This window comes from Podarcis raffonei, chromosome 3, assembly GCF_027172205.1.
Source record: "Podarcis raffonei isolate rPodRaf1 chromosome 3, rPodRaf1.pri, whole genome shotgun sequence".
NCBI classification, from domain to species: Eukaryota; Metazoa; Chordata; class Lepidosauria; order Squamata; family Lacertidae; genus Podarcis; species Podarcis raffonei.
In genome coordinates, this window is record NC_070604.1 from 105,412,713 (window position 1) to 105,426,268 (window position 13,556).

The window sequence follows — 13,556 nt, forward strand, 5'->3', positions numbered from 1 at the left end:
TGCCCCAGTAGATCCTGCCACCTGAGGCAATTGCCACACCTTTCCTCATGGGTGGGCCAGCCCTGCTTACAGAGCCAAAGAGGTTGTACTCTTTTCAGTTGGCAGGTGAGAGAAAGTTACATTAGCCCTGTGCTACATGAGCTTCTTCAGAGGTTAAGGAGATGCATCCTTTTCATTGTCCAATAGTGGACCTGAAGATACCTGGGGACTGAGTTGCCAATGACCTACTTCCTGAATTACTTCTCTTGTATTTCCTACTTTACTTTCCCCGATGTGTATAATGGTAACTTACTCAACTTTGTGTGTACAGCAAGATACATTTTTTCCCCCTATTCTTACTAGGCATCATGTATCATTGTTAACACGCAGCACATCATCTTTTAGCATTGTTTCTTATCACCTGAGTGTTTTGATGCTCCAGAAATAGAGCTGTTTGCTACAGCAAGTCTTGTCATAATATCCACAAGGGGCGGGGGGGGGAGAGAGAAAATTTCCAGATTGACTGTTATTTCAGAACATTAAGAATGAAGGAGGAGAGAAGGCAACCCTTCATGCTTGGTGGAAAACAAAACAGCCGAGCATTGAAGAAGTGATACGCAGGAAGGGGCGTATCTCTGATCCTCTGAGATGAGCCTGCATCTCGACACTATTAGCAGGAGGGAGGAACTGGTGCCTGCATATTGTGGGTGTAGATACACAGAGGCGTCCCAGGCATGCACAGAATTCCTGCTCATTTGGGGAACTCCCATTCATTTCAACTTGAAATGAATGGAGACTGCTGCAAACACAGGAAATGTGGCCTACTAAAATGGGGGCTCAGGAACCTTTTCCCTACAAAAGGTCATTGGATAGCTCAGTTTGGTTAGAGTGCGGTGCTGATAACGCCAAAGTTGCAGGTTCGATCCCCATATAGGACAGCTGCATATTCCTGCATTGCAGGGGGTTGGGCTAGGACTCGTAGGTAGGCAAAGTAAGGCCCAGGGGCCGGATCTGGCCCAATCACCTTCTCAAACCATCCTGCGGACAGTCCAGGAACCAGCATGTTTTTACATGAGTAGAATGTGTCCTTTTATTTAAAATGCATCTCTGGGTTATTTGTGGGGAATAGGAATTTGTTCATTCCCCCCCAAAAAAAAATATAGTCCGGCCCCCCACAAGTTCTGAGGGACAGTGGACCGGCCCCCTGCTGAAAAAGTTTGCTGGCCCCTGGACTAGGTGAGCCTCAGGGCTCCAACTCTTTCCAACTCTACGATTCTATGATTCTGTTAGAAGTCATCCAGGGTTGCAGTTGATGGATGGAACCAGAAACCAAAATGGGCCCAGCCAAAATCCCAAATGGGTGTAGTTTGCAAGGTGAATATACAGCTCTTTTTGCACAATGGGCACCACGCCAGTCCTTCTTTGTCCCACACATAAGGTGAGGGCAGGGAGGCAATTGGTTCATTTTGCATGTTGATGCAAACCTGTACAGCTCACATTTCCCAAAACAACGCACATACTGAAATGCAGCTCTCCTTCAAAAGCTTGCACCTTCCCAGAGTTTGTCGTTCAGCTCCTCCGGCCAAGTCATGTGTACAAAAATAAGCATATTTGGGGGAAATAATGTACAAAAATGCTTCGTGTTAATGGGTATGTTAGGCAATGTTGCATACAAAATGTGCGTACAGTGGTACCTCGGGTTACATACGCTTCAGGTTACATACGCTTCAGGTTACAGACTCCGCTAACCCAGAAATAGTACCTCAGGTTAAGAACTTTGCTTCAGGATGATGACAGAAATCGTGCTCCAGCGGCGGTGCAGCAGCAGGAGGCCCCATTAGCTAAAGTGTTGCTTCAGGTTAAGAACAGTTTCAGGTTAAGAACAGACCTCCAGAACGAATTAGGTTATTAACCTGAGGTACCACTGTAATAGAATAAATTCACACTAAAGTTTCCTATAACATTAGATATAGATATAGATATCTAGTTATATACATCAAACTGTTGTAGAAATGTAAAGAACAGAAATTAGAACTGGATAAAATAAGAAGCAGACATACCAAAACTAACAGATGCGTTCATCCCTAGTCACATACTTAAACACACACAAAGCAGAAGAGGGGGGAAATTCCCAGTGGGTAGATCCAGAGAACTAGAGGGCACTAAGAACCCCACGATATCAGGCAAAGAGACAATGTAGATTGTCTGCCCCCCCCCATCCCAGCTCTAAGGTGTCAGGTGTGTCCTAAGGGCAACCCCTAATCCAGACTCCGCTGAGGATAGGGTGTTGGGATCTCTGTGCATTTGCTTTGGTGTTTTTTGGCTAGGATGTAATTCACGACGATCCTTTGGTCAAATCTGTTGCTAGAAGACGATGGCTTGAATTCCAAACATGCCAGTCTTGAGTGATAGGCATGCTGTTGTTATGATTGACTGACAGAATTAAAGGCACAGGTGGATCTATACACATACAGATTTTCAAAGCAATTAAAGTTGATGGCCTTCAGAGAGCTTCCCTCGCTGTCCTTACATAACCTGTTAGACATTCTGCGCAATGCATCTTGCCAGCTATTGATAATGAGGGAGAAAAGGACTCAGGATCCGAGACAGATAGGGACGCATTATGTTAATGCATTATGATGGGCAAGACAGTAACTTAATTTGTGGCACTGCTGGCTGAGGCAGACCCTGCGTAATTTCCAAAGCTGAGAGCTGTGATAGACAGAAAATTGCATTTCTGGCTAGGGGAAGAATCCAGGATAGTGTGAAGGACAGTTTCAAAACCAAACATGACACGTCCAAGGACCATCTTGAAGGCAAGGCAGGGAGCCAGTTGGATGCTGTGCTGAAAGGGGCTTTGTGGACCTTCCAGAATCATCCCAGAGGGATAGGAGAGGGAGGGAAGGAGAGAGAGGGAAGACCAGAATTTGGCTGGCTGTTGTGGTTGCTACACATTGAGGCCTTGGCAGGGGACAGAGGAAAAGGGATGGAGTGGGGAAGGGGTTGGTGGCTGAGTTGGAAAAAAGCTACCCACTCCTTACATAAAAGCAGAGTTGGGGAGTTGCCAAGTACAGCCCCTCCAAAACTCTGTGCTTGGCTCTTGGGACTCTCCCCATTACTCTCCATTCCTGCTTTCCTCAAGCCACTGTTGTTTAAAAAAGCCCACCATTTTCCTCTCAGTGTTTCTCCACTCCTCGTTTCCTCAAACTTCTGCCTTTGTGAAAAACAGCTCCTTCACACCCCCTCTCCTTTCAGTATCACTCCCTTCTTGTGGTTTGAGTACAACTGAGCCAAATGCAGCCCTCCAGATCTATCCAGCCCTAGGGAATCTACCCAAGCTCACCGCCTCCACCCAGGTCACAGATCCATTACTGACCACACTCCACACCCTTTGCATAGTTGGAATGTATCCTTGAACTGCCATCCACACTGCATGTTTACAGATCAGTTAGAGCACATTGCTCCCCCACCCCAAATAATTCTGGGCACCGTAGTTTATCCCTCACGCTGCTACAAATCCCAGCATCTTTAAGAAACTTGGGAATCCTTGGAGCAAACCACGTACTTTAAACATATGGTGTGGGTCTCTCCAGAATTGCCTCTTACTTTCCTGAATGGGGGAGGCAATATGTGTAGAAACCTCAGACTTTTTCCTTCCTGGAATGTCGCCTAGTATATGGAAGTAAGAATCATACCACTCATTCTTTTGTCTCTGGCCCCATACACCACTGACATGCTCCTGCACCCCAAAGATTATCACTGCGATCCTCCATCTGTAAACCTTTTGCCAGTCCTGATCTAACTGCCTCCTGTTCTTATATCAAAGCATCCATGAAAGTCCATGTGTGCTTTTCTCCACTCCCAGCCCCGCCCAAGTTTTGTGAAGAATGTGCAACTTTTTCCTTTCTCTTTTTTTAGCCAGCTGGTTCCCAAGAGACCTCTGTCATCGCTCGGGCATGTTTACACATGCTGTACATACACACAAAATAGCATTGCTGGATCTCGCAAATACAATAAATAACAGTCATAGTCAACTTATCCCAAAACCTTTAAAAAACCTTAACAGAGATCACAGTCCTTTCCCATCTTGAGCTCATTATAAGGGAAACCAACTAATGACTTAGAACACGGGTGGAGAAACCTCTGGACCTCCAGATGTTATCAGACTTCTACTCCCATCAACCCTAGCCAGGCCAAACTAATGAGGATAGCTCGCTCAGCAGAGCATGAGACTCTTAATCTCAGAGTTGTGGGTTTGAGCCCCACGTTGGGCAAAAGATTCCTGCATTGTGGGGGTTGGGCTAGATGATCCTTGTGGTCACTTTCATCTCTACAATTCTGTGATTCTATCGCCATTACATCAGCCACACATCCATGCTTTCAAGTCCAAGCTTTTTTTAACCTGGATAGTCATAGTAGCAATAGTAGCAGTGGTGTTTATAATGAAATAAAATCTCTAGGTGATGTATCTCAAGGGGCCTCGGACAAAGGCATCAGGTCAAGAGTGTCATCTGCCAACTGAGATTCAGCATGTGCCTTCTGTTCCAACTTTTAAATGTCTCTGGAAAACTTCCCCAGTCCGTTAGACTTATGCAGGCAATTCAGAATGCACCTTTCCACAACAGTTAGCTGATTTCTGGCGTTAACTTTTAATATGTTTTTTTTTGGGGGGGTATGTTTTCATATACCATTGTTGTAAACTGCTCTGATATTTTCATATGAATAGTGGTATATGTATGTATATATGTATAAAAAGGTAAAGGGACCCCTGACCATTAGGTCCCGTCGTGGCCGACTCTGGGGTTGCGGCGCTCATCTCGCTTTATTGGCCGAGGGAGCCGGCATACAGCTTCCAGGTCATGTGGCCAGCATGACTAAGCCGTTTCTGGCGAACCAGAGCAGCACACGGAAATGCCATTTACTTTCCCGCCGGAGCGGTACCTATTTATCTACTTGCACTTTGACGTGCTTTTGAACTGCTAGGTTGGCAGGAGCAGGGACCAAGCAATGGGAGCTCACCCCGTCGCGGGGATTTGAACTGCCAACCTTCTGATCGGCAAGTCCTAGTCTCTGTGGTTTAACCCACAGCGCCACCCACGTCCCCTTGGAAAGCCATTAATTGTTGTCACTTTCCAAAGGATGGCAGGTGGCAATGGGGTGGATCTGCAGCTTGCAAGCAAAGTGGGTGAAAATATTAGTGCCAGCAATAGGAAGTGTTGGGTATGAGGTAGCTTGACCTTTCTCGACTCAAGGATGCCTTTGGGGGCATCTACTCTTGTCCAGGCAATGCAGAGCAGCAAGTGTTGTGAAAGACATTTGCAGAGTACAGGTCAGGGTGTGAAGTTTCAGGCGAGTGACGGCTGGTCTGGAACGAATGCAACAAATACCGCGTACACCATGCCTCGGGTTGCAAATATTGACACACTTGCAATGTACACAAGGGAAGAATCCTGACATGCTTTAAGACAAAAGCTCCGGCTCTCTCGCTCTCTCCTCAGATGCCATTCCATCTGTGCAATTGTTTGCACAGCATTGTGAAAGAAAGTAAAATAAAAACCCCACTTTATTTCTCATTAGCCTTATCATCCAGCAGGGCTGTGCCTGGCAACCTACACTCGCGCAATAAATAGATTTGTTCCAGTTGCTACTACAAACCTTTGGCTCACATCTGCTCAATATGCACCTCTTCCTAGGAGCTTGAGCCTGCCAGCAAATTTGCTTTTTTCTTGCAACATGCAAAGTGCTGAGCATTTGTAGTTCATGGAAAGCCTTGATAGCAAATGAAATCAAATGGGGAGGATAGAACCCCTCTGCATCTTGTTCTCTACACTATCAAATCTTCCCCACTGCCCTCCCCTAAGAGAATCTGGAAATGGGAGCGCTTCCTCCCACCGAACAGGTCAAACTGGAAATGTGGGATCTGAACTATGCTGTACTTTTTCAACAGGGGTTTGACAAAAAGGAAAAAATTAAAAAGAAATGAAGAAATATTTAGTTACTAAAAAAAATCAGTCTGTATTAACACACACAGGCCGAATAGCACTGTTGTATTTATTTTATGTGGGAGGAGGGATAAGTGGTTTTGTTTAGTTCATTTACATCATGTATTTTGTCTTTTGTATATTGCATTTTTATGTTGTAAGCTGCCCTGAGATCTATGGATGAAGGGTGCTATACAAATGTAATAAATTATTCTTATTCTTATTCTTTAAATGATATTTAAGTTTGTGTTAAAAATAACACTTTAAAAATTGCTAATTTGCTTAAAATATTCATAAACTACTTAATTTTTCTTTTAAACCAAAGGATCCACAACGTAAAAACAGTAAATAAAATCATTAAAATACAACACAAACTATCAGTATATAAGCTGGAGTTGCTCAGTCAGACTCTTAAATCCCAGAGTTATGGGTTCATGCACCACATTGGGCAAAAGATTCCTGCATTTCAGGGGGTGGACTAGATGACCCTAGGGGACCCTTCCAACTCTACGATTCTATGATTCTATGAAAAGCACATAAAAAAACAAATAAAGGTATTAAAGGAGTTCATACAGACAAATGCTAATGTGCTGCTGCAGTGTTAACAGGCAAGGAATAAAAAGATAAGCAGGGACAGAGGAAAATGCATTTTATAAAAAGCTAACTGTGCCGCCAGTTGCAAAAGTTTCCCTAGCCTAGCCTCTTCCACAAAACGACTACAGGAATATTGTATTATGTGGAAAACCAGCGCTAGTACACTGTCAAGAGAAAGAAGCATGTTGCCATGACTGGGAAATTGCTAATGATTGCTGTCTAACCGAAAAGGGTGTGTGGAGGGGGAATTATTTCCTCCGCATTTTCTTTTGTACTACATCTTCTTAAACAGCCCACTCTCTGACACCCAGAACAAAAAGATGACAGCCGTAGTACTCACCACAAATAGTGTGTAGCACATCTACGATAGGAAAGGGCTGCAGCTCAGCGACAGAGCATCTTCTTTGCCTACAGGGGCCAAAACAACAACAAACCTCTGATTATGTGAAACATATTCAATAAACACACAAGATGTAACCAGCTGCACGTTTGAAAAAATAATATATACTATTCATTGTATTGAATTCAATGCAATGAATAGTATATATTATTTTTTCAAACGTACAGCCGGTTACGTCTTATGTGTGTTTATTGATTATTTATTACACTGCAGGGGCCAGCAAACTTTTTCAGCAGGGAGCCGGTCCACTGTCCCTCAGACCTTGCGGGGGGCCAGACTATATATTGGGGGGGGGGGTAATGAACGAATTCCTATGCCCCACAAATAACCCAGAGATGCATTTTAAATAAAAGGACACATTCTACTCATGTAAAAACACACTGATTCCCGGACCGTCCGCAGGCCAGATTTAGAAGGCAATTGGGCCGGATCCAGCCCCCAGGCCTTAGTTTGCCTACCCATGGCCTACAGCAGCAGTTCTCAACCTGTGGGTCCCCAGATGTTGTTGGACTACAACTCCCATCATCCCTGAGCTCTGGCCTTGCTAGCTAGGGATGATGGGAGTTGTAGTTCAACATCTGGGGACCCACAGGTTGAAAAAGTCTGGCCTACAGGTTGTACCAGGTTCAATCCTCTGGTATCTCCAGAGATGGCAGGGAATATCCCCTGCCTGAAATGTTGGCGACTTAATGCAGACACTACTGAGCTAGAGGGATGGCAGATTTCTGTGTTCCTCATGACGGCCACCAACTTGGACAGTTCTGTTTTCTAGAACATTCCACCTTTACCTCAGAGCAGAGATCTTGTATGTGTGTGTGGAACAGCCTGGCTACATTTGTAAATACACACATATAAACACACACGCACACACATTTCACTTCCGTATCGGGAAATGTCACTTCGGTTCTTCCATTTTGCTCCGGCCACATCTGTGGGGCCTGTCATTCTCTGAAGCACCCGTTGGCCTGACAGGAGCTCAGCAGAGCCGTCAGAGAGCAATTTGGGACTCAGCAGTTCTGCATGACCAACCTGACTTGGCATAAGCCGACACGCCAGTGAGCCAGCGGCGGCCTGTCTTCTTCCCTCAGAGGACCACAAAAATCTTTCCTGAAATGTTGCTGGATTCTAGGAAAAGGAAGCGCCATTTATGCTGCTTGACTGTTTGGCATTTTTGAGCAGTGTACATTAAAACACACACACAGAATAAAACAATAAAAATGTTGGGATACTGCCAGGGAGATAAAGTCCATCTGAGCCCCCAAGCTCGGTGCCGGACGATCCATCGACCTCCCGTAGTCACGCAGTACCAGCAATTTAGCGACACTAAGCCTCAGGCTTAGTGCACACTCTAACAGCAGAATTCACACAGCAAAAAGTTGCACAAGCATGAGAGCAGAACATGCATATTTACAGTTTATTTGGCGTTGGTCAGAACAAAGAAGGCATGACCGTCTGCTCCGACTGCTCAGGCAAAAACAGCAGAAAACGAAAGGAACAGACAACAGAAAACATCCTGTGAGACAGGAAATTACGCAGGCTGTTATACAAACATCCTGCTCCCTTTTAAGGTGGAACGGAAATATCCTAACATCCTCCCCCTTTCCGTGTAACCTGTAGTACCTGTGGTTCAACCCAATTGCAACCTTTGTGCGTAAACCTTCAGTTGTTCTCTGTTAACAACCTTAGACAACAGATCAGCAGGAATTTCATTTCCTGGCATGTAGGACACCTGAATGAGTCCTTTCTGAATACACTCTCTTGCACGATGTAGCTTAATCTGCAAGTACTTGGTTCTTTGCTTGCAACTCTCTGAGTTCAGCAAAGCCAAACAAGATCTATTGTCTTGATACACTTGTATAGGACATTTCACAGAAACCCCAATGTCCTTAAACAGTTGCATCAACCATTCACAATCCATGAGTGAAAATGACAGAGCATTGAGTTTTGCTTCACAGGAACTTAGGCTAACTGTCGTCTGCTTTTTGCACAACCAGTCAAACAGGCAGTGGTTGTACATATAGCATACTCCAGAAGTGCTTGTACCATCCGTGGTGTCACTTCCAAAACTTGCATCTGCAAAGATTTCAAGACCTCCAGTCTTCTGACTGGTGAACCTCAGCCTGTAGTGCAAAGTCCCTTTCAAATACCGGGCTATGCGCTTCAGAGCTTTCCAATCCTGAACAGTAGGATTGTTAGCATGTCTGCTAAGCAGGTTAGTGCTTACAGCAATGTCAGGTCTTGAACATCTAGCAATGAAATTCAACTTGCCTAGAATGCATCTGTACAGCGTTGTGTCAGAAAACGCTTCAGCAGTACTATCTACCTGGTAACCTGTCACCATCGGTGTGTCTGCTGGGTTTGCATCAACCAAATTCAACCTGGTTAATACATCAGTAATTTTCTGTGTTTGGTGTACCAGAAAATTACCTGCTTGGTCCCTCTCCACCTGCAGAGAAAGATAGTTGGATACCTCACCAAGATCCTTCATGTCAAAGTGCTCCTTCAGCTGAGCTAGGGTGCTTTGGTAAAAAGCCTGATTCTTCCAAAACATCAGAAGATCATCAACAAAACATAAACAATACAGTTTGTTTTGCCCCTCCTCCTTGACAAACACACATGGATCAGCTTTGCCCTGGTGAAAACCTAGAGAAAGCAACGTTTCAGTGAGTTTTGTGTTCCAACACCTGGCACTCTGCTTGAGACCATACAAGGATTTCCGCAGTTTACAGACCATTCCCTTCTGTATCTGCATCCCGTCAGGTGGAAGCATGTACAGCTCCTCCCCCAAAATCCCGTACAAAAAAGCTGTATTTATGTCATGATGGGAAACATGCAGTTTCTCCTCCGCAGCGATCTTGAGCATCAGCCGAATGCTCTCATATTTGACCGTGGGTGAGTAGGTCTCGTGGTAATCCTGCCCTGGTACCTGTGAAAAACCTCTGGCAACCAATCTGGCTTTGTGTCTGACAACCTTGCCATTCTGGTCTGTCTTGGCCTTGAAGACCCATTTGCTGCCAACCAGTCTCATCCCTGGGACTACCGGTACCAGCTCCCAAGTTTGGTTCCTGTTCAAGGAATCAACTTCAGCCTTCATGGCATTAAGCCAAGGCTCAGCATCTTTAGAGGTTAACTCCTGGACCTCTTTGAAGCTTGAAGGTTCCCACACCTTCTCTGAGCTACTAAGAACAGCAGTTGCCGTCTTAGCAAACTCATCAGCGAATCTCTTCGGAGGTTTGCCTTTGGTCGCCCTTTCAGACCTGCGAACCAGACGCAAGTCTTCTGGACTCATCTCCTCCTTCTTAGGAGAAAAGTGACCAATGGTGAACAGTGGTTCTTCCAGTTCATTGTCAGACTCATCAGATGGTCTGACTGAGGCTTTTGTGCTCTTGTAGTCTGCTGTGTCATCACTGTCACTGACAGCAGCAGCAGCGCCGCCCACTGAACTGGAATTCGAACTCTGATCATCATCATCATCATCATCCTCCTCAGTTTCCTCAGCTTTCTCAGCATGATCTGCTTTCTTCACATCACCTTCATCCTCCTCTGGGTAACTCTGGAAAATTCCCACATTTTCCCCCCACTTAGGATTGTACTCAACACTCCTTGTGAACTTTATGGATTTTGAGTTAGTCATCCATACCCTGTATGCACCTTTTTCGTACCCCATGAACAAACCATGTGCCCCACACTTCCCAAGCTTGTTGCTTTGTGGGGTGTGTACCCACATGTCAGAACCAAAGATTCTCAAGTGCTTGACATTAGGTTTCCTCCCATACATCTTCTCATAGGGAGTACAACCAACAGGTGATGACAGTCTCCTGTTAAAAGAATAAACAAAATTCGCCAGAGCCTCCCCCCAAAACTTCTCAGGGAGATTGGCATCATGCAACAAGGTTTTTATGCCTTGCAGCAACGTTTGATTTGCTCTCTCCGCAAGCCCATTCATCCATGGCGATCTAGGCGTTGACAAATCATGCTGGATTCCCTTCTCAGTCAGGAAAGCTTCAAACTGCTGAGAAGTGAACTCCCCGCCCCGATCAGTAAACAGACAGCCAATACATTTACCATGAGCATTCTCCAACCAAGCACAGAATGCCTTGAACTTAGGAAATGCTTGCGATTTCTGCTCGAGCATAAACACATGAATGTACCTGGAAAAAGAATCAATTAGAACCATGAAGTACCTTGCTCCTCCCAAAGAGGGCGCTAGAGGACCTACCAGGTCTGCGTGAACTAGCTGGTAGGGTTTGGAAGCCTGCCTGCTAGACTCCTTGCCTTTTGGAGCAACCTTCACCTTGTTCTCTGCACAAGATACACATTTCATGTGAAATTTACAAGGTTTGATGTCCAAACCTTCAACCAACTCAGGTATCTTGGCTAGCGCTTGCCAAGAGAGGTGACAAAATCTGCGATGTGCATCGTGAATGCATCCTGCATGAAGAACCTTGTTAGTTTGTGCAACACAACAAGTATCAGCATTAGATATAACAGCATTGTCATCATAAGTTAGACTGAACAAACCATCCATCAACTTTGCATGCAAAATGTCCTCTTTGCCTTTTCTGATGACACAGACAGTCCTCTTGAAGGAAACCTCAAAACCACGCCCAGTCAGCTGTGGTACACTAATCAAATTGTCCGCAGCTCCTGGAACAAAAAGTACATCTTTGATGGTAGTATTCAGACTTGCAAGTTTCACAGTCCCAACTCCTGCAGCTTGCAAAGTCCTTCCATCAGCCAGCTGGACCTCTCCATCTTGAGGTGTGAAGGAGATAAACAGATGGCGGTCTTTGGTGAGATGGCGCGTGGCCCCAGAGTCAATAACAAACCTGGCCTTGGCCTTGTTTCCCACCGGCGTGGGCTTTTGCAGCTTGCCTTTAGCCTTTGGTGAAGCTGTGCCAGCAAACATAGCCTTGTTTTCCACTGGCGAGGGCTTTTGCAACTTGCCCCCCTGCTCCTGGCCATCAGACGTGCCTTTAGCCTTTGGTGGAGCTGTGCCAGCAAACATAGCCTTGTTTTCCACTGGCGTGGGCTTTTGCAACTTGCCCCCCTGCTCCTGGCCATCAGACGTGCCTTTAGCCTTTGGTGGAGCTGTGCCAGCAAACATAGCCTTGTTTTCCACTGGCATGGGCTTTTGCAACTTGCCCCCCCGCTCCTGGCCACCTGCAAGCATCTTGCTCTGTTTACATCTGGTCTTCCGGCCTCTGCAAAGGCTCTGACCTTGGTTCTCACGAGAAACAGAGCTCTCAGCTGCCGACTCCTTGGCTCCCCCTGGAGGCTGGAATGCTGCCTGGGATAACGTGGCAGTCTTCTCCCCCTGCAGCTTGCAACCGGTGCCCTCAGCATCCCTGCATTCACTAGCATTCTGGGAAACAGCCAGGACCTCCGATGCATTCAAACACTGGGCTGGGATTATTGGCTGGTGGGCCTTTTTCAAAGCATCCCACATGTCACGTGCCGTGAGATTTCCAGCAAGCGTCTTTATTTCCTCCAGAGAGATGGATAAGACTATAATATCAACGGCCCTCAAATTCTGGCCCTGCCATTTCTCTGTCCGAGGAACTGGAGTGGCTTGAGAGACAGTATGCCAGACTCCAAACTGACGCAGCAAACTCTCACACCATTTTGCCCAGGTCTGATAATTGTGCTGATTTAACTTAGGGCACTCAGTGGCCTCCGAAGCTTGGAAAAACTCCATTCCAGCTTTTTACGTGAGCCGTTATGCCTTCAAAGACTTCTTATCTCGGCAGCTCATAAATCATGATGCCTCTGGCTCGGCTCCCAGGCCAATTAGCTTTGCCGGACATCAAAGGCCTTTCCGCGGCATCCAGAATAGCCTCTGCTTTCACTTTTCCAGCACATACCTTTCAGCAGTCTGTCGCTGTCTTACTCTCCTGCAAGTGCCGTGAATCTGGGCCCATAACCTGTTGTTGGGATACTGCCAGGGAGATAAAGTCCATCTGAGCCCCCAAGCTCGGTGCCGGACGATCCATCGACCTCCCGTAGTCACGCAGTACCAGCAATTTAGCGACAGCAGAATTCACACAGCAAAAAGTTGCACAAGCATGAGAGCAGAACATGCATATTTACAGTTTATTTGGCGTTGGTCAGAACAAAGAAGGCATGACCGTCTGCTCCGACTGCTCAGGCAAAAACAGCAGAAAACGAAAGGAGCAGACAACAGAAAACATCCTGTGAGACAGGAAATTACGCAGGCTGTTATACAAACATCCTGCTCCCTTTTAAGGTGGAACGGAAATATCCTAACATAATAAAAGTGAAGAGGGACCCCAACAGCATCTGAAAATGCCCGCTGGAATAAGAAAGCCTTTGCTATGACCTGAATATTATTATTATTATTATTATTATTATTATTATTATTATTATTATTACCCCGCCCATCTGGCTGAGTTTCCCCAGTCACTCTGGGTGGCTCCCAAGTTAAGTACATCCCACCTTTAATATATATATTCACCTTCCAGGAGTGTGCCAGCCTTATTTGGGAGTTAGGTTTCCTCTGCGCCTAGCGTCTTCACTAGCTTCCCTGTGTTGTCCCATATATTTATAAATTAATAATAATAATAATTCCCAACAACTATTGT